At 35.6% G+C, this 18,863-nt stretch overlaps 1 long non-coding RNA gene and 1 pseudogene across 1 annotated transcript; both read left to right on the forward strand.

Moving 5' to 3' along the window:
• The first annotated feature begins 2,619 nt into the window (after nucleotides 1–2,619).
• LOC106398496 lies at nucleotides 2,620–5,243 on the forward strand (annotated as a pseudogene).
• A 5,658-nt stretch (nucleotides 5,244–10,901) lies between these two features.
• LOC111206579 lies at nucleotides 10,902–18,492 on the forward strand. The gene is made up of 2 exons (XR_002658884.2): nucleotides 10,902–18,024; nucleotides 18,228–18,492. It is a non-coding gene; the product is annotated as an uncharacterized LOC111206579 (long non-coding RNA).
• The last annotated feature ends 371 nt before the right edge of the window (nucleotides 18,493–18,863 follow it).

Below are 18,863 nucleotides of genomic sequence, written 5' to 3' on the forward strand. Positions count from 1 at the left end.
AAAATATAGTGGCTGTTATTTAAAATAAAAACATTACCAGGTTTTAAATTATTTTGTTTTTAAGTGTTATACTTAAATATAATTAATAAAATATCTATAAATTATAAAAAATAAATATTTTAAAATTTTGAAACTATTTATAAATTTTATTACATGAAATATTTTTCATTTTTTAGAACTTGAATGGCTATTTTTCAAATTAATATAATCTATTTTATTAATAAAATATTTTAAATTTTATAATTTTTAGTTGTCGTTTAGTATGTATAATAAAATTATTCAATAATTTATTTATAGATATTAATAATTAATTGGTTACAACTAATACTAAAATTATCTATATATATTTACATATATGGAACACATAAATTATTTTACATTAATGTTAAATGATAAAAAAATTGTATGGGAATTTTATCTTTATGAAAATATTATTTACTTAATTATTAATTAATTAAAATATAGTATTTTATACAAAATAAACAAAATTCGTTTTTATATTGAAAACCCACAAAAATTGGTTTTTGGCTTTTCTTCACAAATTAGTTGAAATTTTGAAAAACTAGTTTCTCTAAATTTTAGGGAATCTATTTGTTAAAAAATTTGATTGGCAAGTGAAATAGATTTTACAAAAACAAAAACTAAAAGCTAAAATTTGATTGGATAAAAAATGGTTTTTACAAAATCAAAAACCAAAAACTAAAACAAAAACTACAAACAATCAACCTGTGGTAACTGTCTTATTGCTTTTAATCGTCAACTTAACGAATTAAAAAAGAAGTAAATGTAGCGTGGTACCACGTACCAGCTAGTAGTATATTGAAATTTGATGCTAAAATTTCAGTCATCGTTAGGACAATTTTGAAAAAAAAAAACAATTTGTATTAGGAAAAATAATATTATTTTTTTGATTGCATGAGACGATACTAATTATGAGGTGTTTGTTAGTTATATACAAGTTGGTGAGTGGGATAGTTAATACTTAATATATTTTTTTTGTCAACATAGTTAATACTTAATATACAAGCTGGTCCTATATTAATGAAATTTACCTTGTATTTTATTCGTTTTAAAATAAAACGGAAATCATTTATCCATGAGCTCTTAAAGCATTAACTGTACAAATCCCACCACAGTTTTTAACCCTTTTTATATTATTATTTATAGTTTGTTTTTATTATCTAATTAATTGTTTCTTTTTCTTGAAAGAGTGTTAGCGATTAGAAACTTGACAATCTCTAGAACCAAGATTTTAAAAACTTTCTAGTTTAGGACCAATTTTTTTCTATTTCCTCAGTTTTTCATTATTTTATAATTTTTTATTTGTTGGATATCCTGCTATTTTGCATGTTGGAAGTGTTCTCAGAACATCAGCAGTGAGGGGCTGTTAGACAGTGAGGGGCTGTTAGACAGTTTCTGATAATAATTATAATGAAAATATTAGAAAAGGTAAAAAAAAAAAGAGACGATTTATGAAAAAGAGACGATCAGTGAAGTTGGAGATACTTTTTTAATTGTTGCCATTCTATCGTTAGTTCATTTTTGTTTTGAGGATAATTTGTAAACTACCCTATTTAAAATTGTAAATTTGAAAAATACATTGTTATAATAATATTTTGCAAACTACACTTATTTATGCACTATAAGACTCTTTTGCCCTTATTTAATTTTAAATTCAAAACGTTTTAATAATAAAACTCAAAATTATTTGTATTATAAATTTTTTGAAATAATTATATTAAATACTAATATCTAAAATTATATATGGATAACAATTGAATATTTATAACGGTATCTCTGAAACATATCTGATATAAAGATTGTTCGAAAAACCCTTCTATCATATTTTCTTATTAAAGCTTTGTGAATATAAAATATGTTGTTTACTCATGAAGTTTAAAAGAGTTGAGTATATAAAACCTAGCCTAGAATATAATAAATGATATGTTAATTGAGTTTTGAGAGACTAAAAAAAGTCAAAGAGTTCGTGATATATAGCACATCCGTTACATATATAGGTCAAAAGATTGCGAATGTTTTCAAGAAAACTGTGGTGATTATAAGTATATTTAAGAGTCTAAATTATAACAAAAAATCATCAAACTCCAAAGTTCATGTTGACAATGACACGATTGTGTATTCCTCCTAAGATACAAAAAAAGAACTACAACTTTTAAAAAAAGTACGAAAACCAAGTTTAAAAAATTACTAAAACCCAGAAGTTTAAAAAAAAAATTAAATTCCAGAACTTTTTGTTGTATAACTTAGAACAAAACACAGAAATCATTATGTTTATTTGTTCTATTTCTATTAACTTCTTATTTAAGTATTGAAATTATTATACTCTTAGTTAGGTTAATTAAGTAATTTCACTTATAAATAAGTGTAGTTTTCAAAAATTTAAAAATATAGTGTACTTTTCAAAATATATTCTCATTTGATGGCATTTTTCCAAATTTTCCCTTTTGTTTTTGTCATTTAATATTTTTAAAACCAATTAAATAGTAACAAAATTAATGATGAGAGACCGAAAGTTTCTGGTTATTAATATACTTTTGTAAAGAAAAATGGACAGAAATTAATTTCTCATGACTATAAATAGATGTGACAATCAGACTGAATAATATCTAATCCAGTAAATAGAAAAATGAAAGGAAAATGAACCCCACCATGGATGATTCGAAGATGAAGCTCCATTGTGGCTGGTTCTTTTTTAATTTGGCAGCAATTTTTGGTATCCATGAGAAAGGTCTTTACTTCGAACTTGTCTTTGTAGATTGGGTTGCTGGTGAATCCAAAACCAAAACCTTTTTCTCTAATCTCAACATACAATTCTGACTTCTCTAAACTCTTAGGGCCACATCAATGAATCTCTTCTTGGGGTCTATCTTTACAATTTTTTATTATTAAATTTTTTTTTTTATTTAAAAAAAAAAAAAAATTAGATCAATCGCGGACCGCCACAACACGTGGGGTCTGCGCTACAGTGATAAACTTTAGGAGAGAGGGGTTCAGCCCAGAGAGCTTTAGGAGAGAGAGATTCATGTTATTGAATTATTTTATCATTTTTTTTCTTGATTCTGTGTGAACTCCCCTCATAGACCCTCGATGCGGATGCTCATAGTTAAATATTCTTTTTCAAATCTATCAATTATTACCTCGTCTATAGATGTTGTTAATTTGAATTATACTTTTGTGCAGCCATTTGGTCAAGTCCCAGTTCTTGAAGATGGAGATCTCAAACTCTCCGGTACGAACCCTCTCCCGGCATATATATATTCCAACTTCATTTGTAATTTGATTAGTTAAAAACTGATGGTCACCGTGTTTGCGGATAAGACTACTTTGAAAATATAGACCAAATATTGTCAGCTTAACTTGAAAAGTTTCATAGGCAAAATCAATAGTAACCCCTGGACGATGTTGTTTCAAATCTAGAAAGATTATGGACTTCAACCCATATTCTCCAAATATCAAAAATCATATGAAACTTAATAAAATATATAAAAACATAGCTATCAATATAATACTTTATCATCTGGTTTATTTATTTATTTATTTTTATATTTTTTATCATCTGGTTTATTTAGATATGGATATTTGTGAAAGTAATACTCAAGTTTCATTATGCACATAGAATCAAAGGCGATCATGCGATACTTAGCGGAACAATACAAAGACGACGGAACGAACTTATTACCAAATGATCTCAAAGAGAGAGCAATCGTATCGACGTGGATGGAAATAGATACAATTCAGTTTCTTCCTTTGGCAATATTATCTCTCATCAGAGAAATTAAATCGTCATAAAACCATATCAAGGTTTAGCCACAGACATTACAACGGTTCACGAAAACAAAGTCAGATTATCAGAAGTCCTAAACATCTACGAGGCTCGTTTAGTGAGTCTCCTTACTTAGCTGGAGAAAGCTTCACTTTAGCGGATCTTCATCATCTTCCACCGATTCATTACTTGTTGAACACGGAAGACGAAAAAGTCAAAGACTTGATTTACTCACGTCCCAATGTAGCTGCATGGGTCGAGAAGATGAAGTCTAGACCCGCTTGGTTAAAAACACTCGTCATGCAAAGAGCACATCACTGACTTGATGAAGCGACGTCATTTGCGTACACAGTTAGATTTGTCGTGTCACGACGTAGCCGTTGTGGCTCACAAAACTGTGATGGTGATTGGAAACAATTAATTAACTAAATCACCGAGTCATCATGATTCATTGTAATATTGTATGCTCAATTTGTAAACGACTGAAATCAGCGGCAGAGCTACGTGACGAGGAGGGGGTCACCCCCATCGTTTCTAATTTTTTTTTTGTTTATATATGAAGTTTGTTAGTATAAAATGAAAGATTTGGTTAACATATGTACAAACGACCCCCTTTGTTTTAGGATTGAATCTTAATTTTTGCACCCTCTTTAATATTAACTAGACTTTGATCTACGCATTAGCGCGGATGTATTTTTTCAAAAAGATGTTGCTATTTGTTTTTCATGTCACTATTATATACTCCCTCTGTTTTTTTTTTAATGTTACATATTCTAGATTTTTCACACATTTTAATAAAACACATTAAATTTACATATTTTTTTGTGTTTATCTTTGTTTCATAATTTTAAGCCAATAACAATTCAGTAAGTGCAATTAAGTTTTTTGAAATTTGCAATTAGTTAATAAAACATATCTTGAAAATGTAAAAAAAGGGATCTTTTTAAAACAAATTTTTTTTCTAGAATATGTAATATTAAGGTACAGAGGGAGTATCATATATGTGTCATCATATAATTAATAGTATTTTATATGTACCATTATATAAGTAATCATATAATTAATAGTATTTTATATGTACCATTATATAAATAATCACATAATATATTTTAAAAATTTAATGTGAAATATAAAAACCAGTTGGTGTTTGAAGTTAGGTTTTGTATTGTATTTTTCTTATGCCTCGAGGAACGCCTCTTCTTAGGCTTGCTCCCATATTCTCCATGGTTGTGGGGGTTGCTTCTTTATTCTTTCTTCGGTGGTCTATATTGATTTTTTTATAATGGCTGTTGAAAAATATTTTAATAAAAATCAATTTTTGAGTATATGTATATTTTTGAATCAATTTTTGATATAAATCAATTTTAAATTAATATTTAGATTTGAAATATGTATATAAGGTTTAAATTTTGTTTTATGATTATTTTAGACAAAAGATGTTTTTAGGTAATTATATTGAGCCATTTTCATATATTTTAAAGCTGACCAGGATAGATAGTTTTTCATAATATAATAGACTCCCAATTTTTCTTAATAACTTAATCCCATTATTGTTAGGTAATTAGATTGAGTCATTTTCGTATATTTTAAAGTTGGCCCAGATAGATAGTTTCTCATTATCTTTTTTGGTTTTGTTTCATGTTATTTTAGAATTTCAAGTATTTTTTGCTTTTATACGTACCATTGTATAAGTAATCATATAATTAATAGTATTTTATATGTACCTTCATATAAATAATTACATATATTATATTTTTAAAACTTAATGTGAAATATAAAAATCATAATTTAAGTTGTTGTTTGAAATTGAGTTTTGTATTGTATTTTTCTTATATATATTGAAAACATATTTCTAACGGTTATTGGAATATATTTTAGTAAAAATCAAATTTTGAATATATTTATATTTTGAATCAATTTTTGATATAAATCAATTTTAATTATTTTTTTGATTTGAAATAATTATATAAAGTTTAAATATTGTTTTATGATTATTTTAGACAAAAAAAAAATTTATGTAATTAAATTGAGTCATTTTCATATATTTTAAAGATGGCCCAGATAGATAATATCTCATATAATGGACTTCAAATTTTCTTAATAACTTAAGCCCATTACTTTTTTTTTTCTACTATACTGCTATTCATATTTACAAACAACATTATACGCCATTTATATTGCTATTCATGTTTCCAAACAAATTTCAAATGTACTTCAGTTTTAATAATATAGATTTATTAGACAGCTATGTTAAATATTGATCTCCATCTAGTTCAAAATTGTTTTTTAATATTGACCTCAATGAAAAACTTCCGCTACGCCACTGACTGAAATAATTATATGTTCTACTATTTAGCAAGAAATATAATATCTTTATGTGTTTGTATTACAATAATTCACATTGTGATTCAAGTTTATAGTTATGTAAACACTGAGATATTTGTAAACTTTTTCAGCTAAATACAGATATAAAAGGCTGCATATATTTTAGAAAATTATTCAATATGCAGTGGGATGGAAAATGGATTATCTTGAAGTGACTATAATTTTTTGATTCATAAAATTATTTATTTCATTATGTTTTTTTTTATAAATGGAAAGGGTAATAAGGCAAAAATGGGACAAAACATGTTTTATACTAAAGAAACAAAGATGCTGAATTTTTGTTTTATTTTGGCAAATTTCCCTAAAAGAAATCTCCCTAAAAGAAATCTCCCTAAATTTTTTTGTATATGGTATCACAAACGACAAAAAAAATTAAAATATCCTCATGTGGGACAGAACTTATGATTCGAAGTACTAGTTGATGCATAATTTCATACTAATTACTAGTTGGTCAACACTATATTTCTTATTTTTAATTCGCTTAAAGATAAAAAAAATTGCCCTAAAAATAATTGAATTGTGAATGTTAAAGTGTTTTGGTTTTGTTTCAAAATTCTATGTTATTTAATTAAGAATTTCTATTTTTTCTTAAATCTTGTGTTATTGAATATGACATTTATTTAAAATCACCACAAATCACTTGCAGTCTAGTGTTAGAAGTATCGTGTAACAAAACTCACATTTGTTTTTTGTAAATCAGAATTTTAAATCATAGAAAAACTTAAGGTTCATACATTAATCCTAGAGCCTGTTTGGCAATAGAGTCAGCTCTATTATTATCAGCTCTAGGGATATGCTTAAACTGAATAGCAATAAATTTATGGCATAAAAGATAAATGTCGTTGAGAATTCCAGCGATCTATAGGTTTCTTCCTTTCTTCTTCATCAACTTGATGAGGGTTAAAGAATCAGAGTAGATACAGAGAGTGGTAATTCCACGAGTGTTGGCAGGGATCATGGCAGCTCGAAGAGCCAAAGTTTCCGCAATAAGGGGCGACGCCACAAAAGGGGAGGTCGCTGAATATGTTGTGGTAGATCCAGAATTGTCGATGATCCAACCGAGTCCAGCGCGTTTCGACAAAGGGTTCCAAGCTGCATTTGTATACATGCAAGCTTGAGATGGGTCGTTGATCGGATCATGGGCGATACTAGGGTTTCCGGTTTGGGGTTTTGGGTGAGGGAGTTGAGCTAAAGACCAATCTCGTGCTTCCTTGATTGCTTTCGATAGGGTTTCCATCGGTGAGAAGGTTCGCCTTTGGAAGGTCAATTGGTTTCTGGAGATCCAAAGGTTCCAGCAGATCCACGCCGGTAGAGTTCCTGGTCCCAAACCAATCGGTGGCAGTGATGGGATTCTTCTAATGAGGTCGAAACCAGTAGCTGTGTTGAGTATAAGGTCCAGGGTTTCAGGGGTAGCAAGCGGCGCCAAGCTCCATACTTCTTTGGAGAATTCACATGTGAAAATCATGTGTAAGATCGTTTCAACTTCAGGACAGCGAAGGCATTGGCTTGAGATTGAGATGTTCCTGATTGCAAATTGTTCTCCCACCGGTAATCCATCGTGTAGTGAGTTCCAGAGGAAGACTTTAATCTTCTCTGAGGTTTTGAGATCCCATACGTTTGCAAACCAATAAAGGGAGGCCTCAGGGGTTACTGGTTCCACCAGAGACATGCTTTCAGATTGAGCATTGTAGCCAGATTTCGTGGAGTAGTCACCTGAGGCTGTTTTGAGCCAGACCAGTTCATCAGGGGCGTTACACAGAGATGGTTTGATCTGGAGCACCTGGTGCTTGTGGAAAGGGAGGACTAGCTCCAGTTTCCGGTGATCCCAATCAGGGGATCCTTTGAGCATCAAATCAGCCACTTGGATATTTTGAACTCATCAGGGGCGGGTCCATAAAGGCGGAGTTGCTCAGTTGACGATAACCAGGGGTCGTTCCATACGTTGATAGATGAGCCTGAACCAACTACCCATCCCAGGTGCTTAATCAACAAGTCTCTTCCAATGAGAACACTCATCCATCCATGAGAGGAGGCTTTAGTTGGTTTTACTGACAAAAAACTTTCTTCTGTGCAGTATTTCCCTAAGAGACATCGAGCTAGCAGACAAAACGGATTCCTCAGTATTCTCCAGCCGAGCTTAGCTAGAAGAGCATCATTAAAGGTAGAGATGTCCTTAAATCCTAAACCACCAAGCTTCTTCGGTCTTGCCATTTTTTTCCAGGAGATCCAAGACATTTTTCTTGTTTCAGGTGCAGAATCCCACCAGAATCTAGTCAATATAGATTGGATTTGGGCACAGAGTGATTGGGGAAGTTTGAAGCACGACATTGCATGTGTGGGCATGGAGGCAAGGACTGTTCTCAGCATAATCATCTTACCGGCTCGTGAGAGGAATTTTGTGGATCAGCTGATAGATTTCAGTTTGATGCGACCCACTATACCGGCGAAGATGTCCTTTTTATGTCTACCAAACTGCTCTGGCAGTCCTAGGTACTTTCCAAACCCCCCATCATTTTCGATTCCAAGTGTTTGCTTGATTTGGTCTTTTCTTGCCTGGCTGGTTTTGCGAGAGAATTAGATAGCTGACTTCTGGGTATTAATCAGTTGGCCTGACACTATTGCGTAGGTCAATAGGATCTTGTTTAGCACCTGAGCATTACTTGCATTAGCCTTACAAAAGAACATAGTATCATCTGCAAAAAGCAGATGATTTATGCACGGGGAGCCTGTCGCTAGTTTGATTCCCTTGAACTTCCCATTAGATTGACCTAAAATGCAGAGGCTTGATAGGAGTTCACTGCAGAGGATAAATAGGTAAGTGGATAGGGGGTCACCCTGTCTGATACCTCTGCCTGGCTTGACATGTCCTCTTGTTGCATCATTGATAATGAACGCATAGCTGACTGTAGACACGCATTGCATAGTCCAATTTGTCCAAGTAGTATGAAACCCAAGCCGTAGGAGTGTAGATTTGATGAAATCCCATTCTAGCCTATCATAGGCTTTACTCATATCGGTCTTAATGGCAATATAGCAATTTCTTTGAGCTTTTGATTTCTTCAGATAGTGTAGTATCTCGTGGGTTATTAAGACATTATCTGAAATGGCTCGCTTTGGTACAAATGCAGATTGGGTTTCACTTATGAGGTTCTCAAGGAGAGGTTGGAGACGCTTCGTGAGGATTTTTGAGATGACTTTGTAACTCACATTGCACAGAGCAATGGGCCTGTAATCAGCAACAGATTTAGGGCTGGTAACCTTTGGGATGAGCCGCAGGTGAGTTTCATTTGATGTTCTTTGCATTACACCAGTGATGAAAAACTCTTGCACTTCTTTAATAACATCTTGACCCACTATGTTCCAGTTTGACCGGAAGAAACAGGCTGAAAAGCCATCGGGTCCCGGTGCCTTTCCAGGGTGAATGGAGAAAAGGGCCTCCTTTATCTCTTTTGCCTCAGGTAACTTTATAAGTCTCTCGTTAGTATCCTTTGAGATTCTCGGAGATATTGCTTCACTTATAACACTCTCCATTATGCCATTGTCTCTCTCCACTGGTGTGAATATATTCTTGAAATAGTTTTCCAGTGAAACTGTTATCTCTTCTTCTGTGTAAAATGGACTGCCATCTGCTGTTTCTAGAACAGAGAATTTGTTTAGGGCTTTTCTCTTCTTTGTAGATGCATGAAAGAAACCTGTGTTTCTGTCCCCCAAATTAAGCCATAATTGTATGCTTCTTTGCTGCCAATATTCCCCTTCTCGCTTATAGGCGGCATGTATTTCATCAGTTAGGCTTTTGAGACGGTTTTCATCAGGGTTTGCATCCGACATTAGTTGATCGATTTGTTGCTTCAGACTTTTCAAGTTGGTTTTGTTTTCAGCTTGTTGTGCCTTGGACCATTTGATGATAGTTGTTCTGCACTTATCAATCTTTAGCTTGATTCTTGATTGTGCATATTCTGTCCAGGTATCCTTAATGAGTTTCTGCACTTCCTCATTTTTGATTAGACATCGATCATATCTGAAAATACCTTTCTTTTTCTTGCATAGGGGCACAAAGAAGGTTATAAGGGGTCTATGGTCTGAGCTTTCAAAGTGGAGGTACTCACGTCTCCCTGAAGGGTAGAGTTCAGCCCAAGAGCTATTGCAGAGGGCCCTATCTAGTCGGCATTTGACGTTAAAATCACCTCTCTTCCCTCTCCAAGGTAGACAATTACATGTATGTTGAAGGTCATAAAGGTCACCTTCAGATAAGAAGGTTCTGAAGTCATCAAAGGATTTTTCAGAACGTGGAGGGCTTCCCTCTTTCTCGCAATTACCTGTAAGGTCGTTGAAATCTCCAGAGATAAACCAATGGGCATTTCTGATCAGAGCTAGAGCCGTCAGATAGTCTCAGGTCTGTTTTCTTTTCTTTTTATCTGGATTTCCATACATGAATGTAGCATAGCTCAGGTTTCCTTCATACCTAATACGAGTGTCGAAATAATTTTCGCAGGAGGAGATTATCTCTAGATCAATGCCATCTTTCCAGAGTAGAGCTAAGCCTCCTCCAGCAACTCCATGTGGAGGTACGGTTTTAAGGTTTGAGAGTCTGAGTTTTTCTAGCTTCTTAGCAACCACACTATGGGGATTTTTGGTCTCTGAAAGGAAAATAATATCTGGGTCTACTTTTTTGCAGATTTCCCGTAGACGACGAACTGTCCAGGGGTTCTCCACCCCTTTGCAGTTCCAGCATACTATCTTTAAGGAAGAGGAGAGGACTGATTCCGAAAATCCGCTCTTTGCCTCCGTTGTGATGAATAGAGAGAGCGAATTGAAGGTTTCACAGTTCTTCTTCTGAGGGTTACAGCAGTTCCTGCTCTACCAGTTTTACCACGAGAGGTTGCTTCTGAAAGAGAGGCTGAATTGGGGGTATTTTTCCTTGAGGGAGAGGGTTGGGACTTTGTGATTTTTCTTCTTCTCGCTCCAACTCCCAAGAAGCTGAGGGGGGATGCTACAATATTTCTTCTGCCCGGGGGTCTTCCTGGCTTTCGCTTGGTAGCTGCAGCTTGTGGAACAGGTGAGGGTATCATAGGTTCTTCCTCATCCTCTAGAATTGGACCAAGACGCAACATTGCTGGCACTCGAGGTGAGGTATGAGCTGGGCTCAAGTTAACAGTGATGTATTCACTCTCAGGTACCATTGGTCTTTGATTTTCCTTGATCATATTTGCTGCAGTTTCCTCTACTTCTCCTGATTCTTCAGCATGTCTAAACCATTCTTTTATGGCTGCACTTTCGTTTGGATCAGGGCAGTTTGTGTAACGAAACATAGCTTCACGCACTTCTGATATGGCTTCAGTTAAAGCTTCATTCGGTACTTCAAAATTCGGAGGATTCAGAGGGGGAAGTGATGACTCTGTTCCTTCGATATGCATTTGATTCTCTTCTCTGTCAGTCCTGGGGTTTGGCGGTTTCTCAATCCAGACTGATCTAGAAGGTCCACTTTTATGGGTGGAAGGGGAGTGAGATCTGTTGGACCTGCTTGGATCAGGTCTTCTATATTCCCTTTAATGACCAGAGGTAGCTAATTCTAGCACACGAGGGCTGTAGTAGTTTGACCGGTCACTGCAAGAGTAGGGGAGTACCGGTGGTTTACTCCGTCTGATTGGTGATCTCTTTCCATGCTCAGCAGGGTGTGAGGGATGTTGTCTAGCATATCTTCTTTCATCATCTCTTGTATGGTGATCAAATTGGTACTCTCCTCTGGTTTGGGTTCTCTGGTTAGAGTGGGAATTGTTGTGGGTTCGAGAGATTGGTTGGTTTGACTTATATCTATTCTCTTGATGGGAGTGGGGCAAGCGCTCCGTCCTTTTCTCCAGCTCTGATACATAAGGGCCGTTGTCCACGGCGAGAGGACAGTCTTGGGCTTCATGGTCGAGCATACCACAAGAGGTGCAGTGTCTTTCAAGCTTTTCATAGACAAGTGTGACCATTGCTTCCTCCCCTGAGTCAAAATCAAGAGTAGCCGTCTTGATAAGGGGTTTAAGACCATCAATAAGTACTCTCATACGAGTTTTAGTTGCAGTGATTTCTACTGACTCTCTGATACCAATATTGTCCGCTAGGTTAGGGACACATCTGACCAGAGGTGGAGAGGTATACCCTGGACTTGGATCCAGAACGGTATTAGGTTTGGGAATGTGGGGGCGCTTGAAAGTTCCCAGCGTTGCAATATTATCATCCAACGGGCAAAGTGATAGGGTCTATTTTCTAGGACTTTCAGGAGGTCTCTTTCAGAAGCAAATTGGAACTGGAAGCAACCTTAACCTAGTTCTGCGCCCACAGGAGTGACTTCGACTTTCCAGTGTTCCATAAAGAAAGGTATGAGAGACCACAACTTCTGGACCTTTGGGTTTGTGACTCTTCCTACCAGTGTGAGAGCGTGCTTCTTTATGAGTTCAGAGTTATCCACAGCCGGGATTTTGATTCTAGTGGCTCTTAGAGGTTTCGGGGGAGCAGCCAACCCTTTTCCTTTCTCAGTATACGAGAGTCTTCTACTCATGGTTCTTAGGTTATGGTGAAGGAGGCTTGAGGCGTAGTGGTTTGACAGGGAGAAGGCTCATTGGGTACAATCTGGGGTTTGCGTTTTCTGGAGGCTAGCTTAAGGTGAGTAGTCAGTCTTCTACGAGGTGAGTGGACAAAGAATCGAAGAGCTCTCGAATTTGAGTAGCAGGGAGATCTCCGAAGCACAGAGTAAACCTTTACAAGTTTTAGATTCAAGAGATAAGGTCCAGTAACCACTGGGTAATAAGAGTTTGTAGAGGGCAGCTACGGTCTTCAGTTTTGGCTCCAAATCAGAGCGGCTTCTTCATGTAACTGGTGATGCATCCTCCTTGTAGCTTCAGCTTCCCGGTCCGGCGGTTTTGTGCGGCAACGGCGGTCCTTCTGACCCCGGTCGGGGGAAGAACCCAGTGGGTTTTGCTGCAAAGTAGGGTATTATCCAGCAGATACTTCTTTAACAAGGAACAATTTGAAAAAAGTTCGTCGAAAGCAGGTGTAGCAGGTCCCAAACAGGAAAATAGTACCCCGGGTAAAGGAGGGTGGCCCCTCACTCAGAAAGTCAAAGACCTTTCTCGCTTACAGTGCCTGAGAGCGTTTTTTCCGCTTTTGAATTTTTAAAAATATCTATATAAACTCACATTTGTATACTTGTTATTTGGAAAACTCCAGAATTTTAATATTAAAAAATTGGTTAAGAACAACAAGCATATGCTAAAACTGCACCACTGTCTCCTTAAAACCCGTATTTACACCAGCAATTTTCCTCTCTACACCTTTCAATCTCGACGATATCTCTGCAGTTTTCTCTCACAAACACGACAGTGACGATGAAGCTTCTACCGCCTTCATTGATTCCTTACCATCATGATTCTATAAAATGGAGTTTTGTAAGCACTATTTTTTGTTGTTGCAGTGATATGTAGTGACTGAATCAACTGCAGTTGAAACACGTTACATCATGTTCTTAAATATATGATTGATTCTTTATATAATTCATATGGTTAATCAATTCCATTTTTAAGGGTCGATGGCGAGTGGACTAAATGATAAAAATATATGCTTCATCCCGAAGATAACTAAGCCGACCAGATGTCTCAGTTCTGCCCATTAGCTTGTGTAATGTTAGCTACAATTTATTCTCTAAGGTCTTATGCCAGAGATTAAAGAAAGTTATACTAGACATAATTTCAGAAATTCAGTATGCCTTTTGTTTTGGAAGACAGATTTCAGACAATATTATGATTGCCAAGGAAATGTTTCATGCTCTGAGAACTAAACTAAGTGGACGCAATAAAATGATGGCCATTAAGACAAATATAAGTAAAGCGTATGATAGGATGGAGTGGTCGTCCATCGAAGTAATTATGCGGAAGATGGGATTTTTGGAAACTTGGATTGACTGGATAATGCGTTGTATCACTTCGGTTAAGTACAAGGTGCTTATGAATGGTCAAACAAGGGGAAATATTGTTCCAGAGAGAGGTCTACATCAAGGAGATCCTTTGTCTCCTTTCATTTTTATCCTATGCACAGAAGCACTCGTTAGCCTTCTTAATCATGCAGAGAACCAATGGAAAATAACGGGGATGCGTGTTACACACGCATGTCCATCGGTATCCCACCTTCTCTTTGCTGATGATAGCCTTTGCTGATGATAGCCTTTTCTTCTGTAAGGCGGATCCCCATGAATGTGAAGAAGTGATGAAAGGAGTCAGGAAATATGGACAAGCATCATGCCAATGTATCAACTTTGAGAAATCCTCTCTACTCTTTGGTAAGAGGATCAGCGCAAATGTTAGACAGCAGATTAAAAAATACACTTGGAATCCAGAACAAAGGAGGAATGAGGACATACTTAGGAATTCCAGAAGATATTAGCGGATCCAAATGCAAACTCCTTGCATTTTGCATTTCTCAAGGAAAAATTAATGAATAGAGTGAGTGGATGGACATGCATATGGCTTTCAAAAGGAGGAAAAGTAGTTTTGATTAAATCTATCTTGCTAATTCTTCCGACATATGTTATGTCTGTCTTCTTTCTCCCGCTGGAGATATTTTAAAATCCCGCAAGTGCCATTACACAATTCTGGTGGAGCTCAATCCACCAAAGAGAGGAATTCACTGGGCAAAATGGGAAAAGCTCTGTTTACCAAGAGAGGAGGGCGGGATTGGTTTCCGTATGATCCATGAGTTCAACCTGGATTTACTAGCAAAACAACTATGTAGACTAGTTCAATACCCTGATTCGTTAGTGGCTCGAGTATTGAGGGGAAGATACTACAGAATGAGTTCGCCTTTACGAACAATCTCTGTAAGCAGCACATCCTATATGTGCACCAGTATTTCAGTGGCACGAAAACTGCTGCTATTGGGGATCAGACAGAAGATACACTCTGGATATGAGGTTAAGGTGTGAGAGGACCCATGGATCCCTACTACACCAGCTAGGCCGGCTCGTCCTTCTGTCCATGTATTACACCCAAACATGAGAGTTAGTGACATTAATCGAGAATCAAAGGAATTGGATGTTTGACTACTGGAGGATTATGTTGCACCTGCTGATATACCTCTCATATGGAGTTTGGCCATAAGCTCAACTTATCGCCATGATACATTCTGCTAGAACTAGACTAGTAATGCCCAGTACACGATTAAATCTGGATACTGGGTAGCTCGGAACTTATTGAGGACCGAGGAAGAGGTATTGGAGCCTAGTATAACCAAGCTCCAAGCCTTTGCTTGGAAACTAAAAGCACCTCAGAAGATTTGTCATCTTATGTGGCAACTGATATCATGACATTTGGCTGTAACGAGAAACCTGAACCGCCGTAATATGAAATGCGATAATTACTGCCCAAGATGTGGAGAACCAGAAGAAACTGTTACTCATACCATATTTGAATGCCCTCCAGCTCTGCAAGTATGGTCTCTATCAGCAACACCATCTAGCCTCAACATTTTCTCGTTACCAAGTATTTATGCCAATATGGATTACCTCTTATGGACAAAGAATAGCATTGTTGAACCTGAACTGGACATGGATCCTTATCCTGGATAATCTGGTATATATGGAAAGCTCATAATGATAAACTCTTTAGGGGGATTGACATGGATCCTTTGGAGCTAGTTCGATATGTAGAAAGTGAATGCCAAGCCTGGCTTAATGCAATTGAGATGGTCATTCCCATTCCAAAAGAGCATATTAGCGAGGAACTCCAGGTCATAAGCCTGGATAATATTTGTATGGTGGATGGTTCATGGACTTCCACAGCACAGTTCAGTGGTTGTGGTTGGGTTTGGAAGGATAGTGTTGGAAAGATTCAGCTCATGGGAACGCGAAACTTAAGGAGGCGAGAGTCTGCTTTACATTCAGAAGTAGAAGCATTGCAAAGAGCAATGAAGAGCATGATACCAACATTTGTCATGTCAGCACTTTGGGACAGACTGCAAGGATCTGATCTCCATGATAAAGGAGCCTCAAGCTTGGCCAAATTTTGCAATAGAATTGGAGGCTATAAATACACTGCATATATGTTTTCCAGACTTCGAGATATCTCATATTCCAAGGGAACATAATGAAATTTCAGATTCTTTAGTAAAGATTGTGAGATCTTTTCATAGAGAGCTTTGTTACATTAGTTGTTCTATTCCGGTCTGGTTATCCAAACGAACTCAAGTTTGACTAATAGAATAGCCGTTCGTAGTGAAAAAAAAAATACTCTAAAACTTAAACAGAAATCCCACCCAAATCTCTTTTTTTTCTTTTTCTAAATCCCAACCATACAATTTTTTTCTTTTTCTAGATCCCAACCATGCAAATTAGATTTAGTCCAAATCTCTTTGAATTCCATTTTTCCTCAAATCCATGCAATCCTTTAGAATCCAAATCCTTTAAAATTCACAGTTCAGTACACCCCAATAATGTTTTATTTTTCTTAATACAAGGTGATTTTAAGAAATTCATCATAAAACGATAACTTTAAAAATATAGCTTTAAGCAATAATTTTATTAAATTTAAACACCACTTGTCATGATCTCCGTATTTGTAGGAACGAGAAATCAATTTTCCAACCATTGACTTTGCAATAATATATCAATAGCGTATTGGCGTGTATAATTTAAATCCCCTATATATTATTCGAGTATCTTTTAAAAAATGGTAACATTAATTTTGTATTGATTACGAAATGATATTTGTTTATGTGTCATTTTCATATCTATACTATTAAAACAGAAGAACATTTTTTTGAGGTGCCCTTCTGTTTTGAATATATTTACAGATCTCTGCCACTAGATTATTTAAATCTATGCTTTTAATTAAATATTTAGAATCTTTTTCTTTTTAGTTTAATTAATTGGGAAATTGCAGTAGATAACTATGAAAACTTATTTAATTAGGTATATAACAATGACACTGTTTCTTTTTTCAAAATACCCATTATATCCATATTTCTTTGTCTGTCAACATGTAGTTTAGTAACCGGAAGACCTGCATCTTGACAAATATATTTTTATTTTTAATAATATTAACAGAAATTAAAAGAAAAAAACAAAAACAAAATCTTTCCAACGCTTTATTCGTTATTCTCTCTCTCTTTCTATCTCTCACTGATTTGATCTTCTTCTTATTTTCAGTTAAAATTTTAATTAATCATATCATTTCGTTCCAGGTTTCTTTGACTTTGATAATGAAAAGAACACAAAACTGATCCCCAAATCCCCAGAAAATTTCTGACTAACAAAATTGATAAACTATTCAACAAATCCTTTCTTCTTCTCTGCTTCTTCTTCACCACAACGTCCTTCATCCACCGAGTCACCACCAGCCAACTCTCCCGAATTCGAGCCCAACTCATTGAGTCGACTCGGTACGAGCGAGTTTACTCAAAAGGATGATTTTTCTGACCGCTTCCTCCGGTTTTTCCAGGGCCGGCCCCGAGATTTCGGGGGCCTTAGGCGATATTCGTAAAGATTTCATTGAAAAAAAAAATTAAAAAAAATTTGGGGACCTTTTTAAAAAATTTGGGGGCCTATATTTACGTAGTTTTTTTCAAAAAATTTGGGGGTCCTAGGCGAATTTCATCCGGCTTTGCTCAGGACCGGCCCTGGTTCTTTCTTCCTCTTTTTCATCTCCAAGCTGTCTTCGAAGGCGCCAATGATCTCGTGAAGGAGTTTGCTAATCCTACCAAACCCAGTAACTCGTGTAGCATCTGAAGCAATCACAGAGATGGAGAGGAGAGTGATGATAATCTTCTTTGGGTTTTTCTTTCTTAAAGCGAGATATACGATTTGGGTCACGGGTACGGGAGATAAGGTAAGCAAGAACTTCACCGTCATCCGTTGAGGTTTTCTGTCCATTCTTGAGTACATATCTCATTGCTTTTATGATTTTGGTTTTATTAACTTTTTGTCCTGATGCATAAAAATCTCACCTTTGTGATTCTTGATTCTCAATTATTGTTTGATTTTGCTTATCAAAGTTTGGATTTTTTTTCTTTCTTAATCTTTATGTACAAGAACAAGTGAATATTGGCACAACAAGACAACAACATTGCTTTAACTTTCTCCTAAGACAAGGATTGCTTATTGGACAAGACCGTTGATGACAGAGGCAAGGCCATCGTACATGTGTACACCCTTCTACTCAATCCTTAATTATGGTTCACTAAAGTTAATAATTGCAATAAGTAGTAAAGAACACTGTCTTTGTATCGACTAGTTCTTCATTATGTATCTATTTGCTCATGTCTTCTATTGAATGAAATTGTGTTGATTGGTTCCACAAGATCACACTCAAACAGATTTGGTATCAAGCCAGGCCAGCTTCTTTTATTTTTCATTCAAGTTTGCAAAGTTTGGTACCGTTGCCATTTTTTTAAATGGTTGCAGATGAACTCGATAAATTTAGCCATAGACAGACGTATCTTAGAGAGTAGGTTCACTGGACGGATGGCGTTTTAGAGTTTTGGCACCAAAACCAAACCAATCAGGAGACTAAGAAACCAAACCAAGAAAGGAGATGGTGATGGTGGCCGTTTGTTATAACCACTGACTCAAATTTACATAAACTGAACTTGTGATTTGAATTTTAGAGTTATTCTTATATATGTTGTGTTTTATTGTTAGGTGCCATTGCATTATTATAGAGATCTC

Source organism: Brassica napus, chromosome C8 (genome assembly GCF_020379485.1).
Source record: "Brassica napus cultivar Da-Ae chromosome C8, Da-Ae, whole genome shotgun sequence".
Classification (NCBI taxonomy): Eukaryota; Viridiplantae; Streptophyta; class Magnoliopsida; order Brassicales; family Brassicaceae; genus Brassica; species Brassica napus.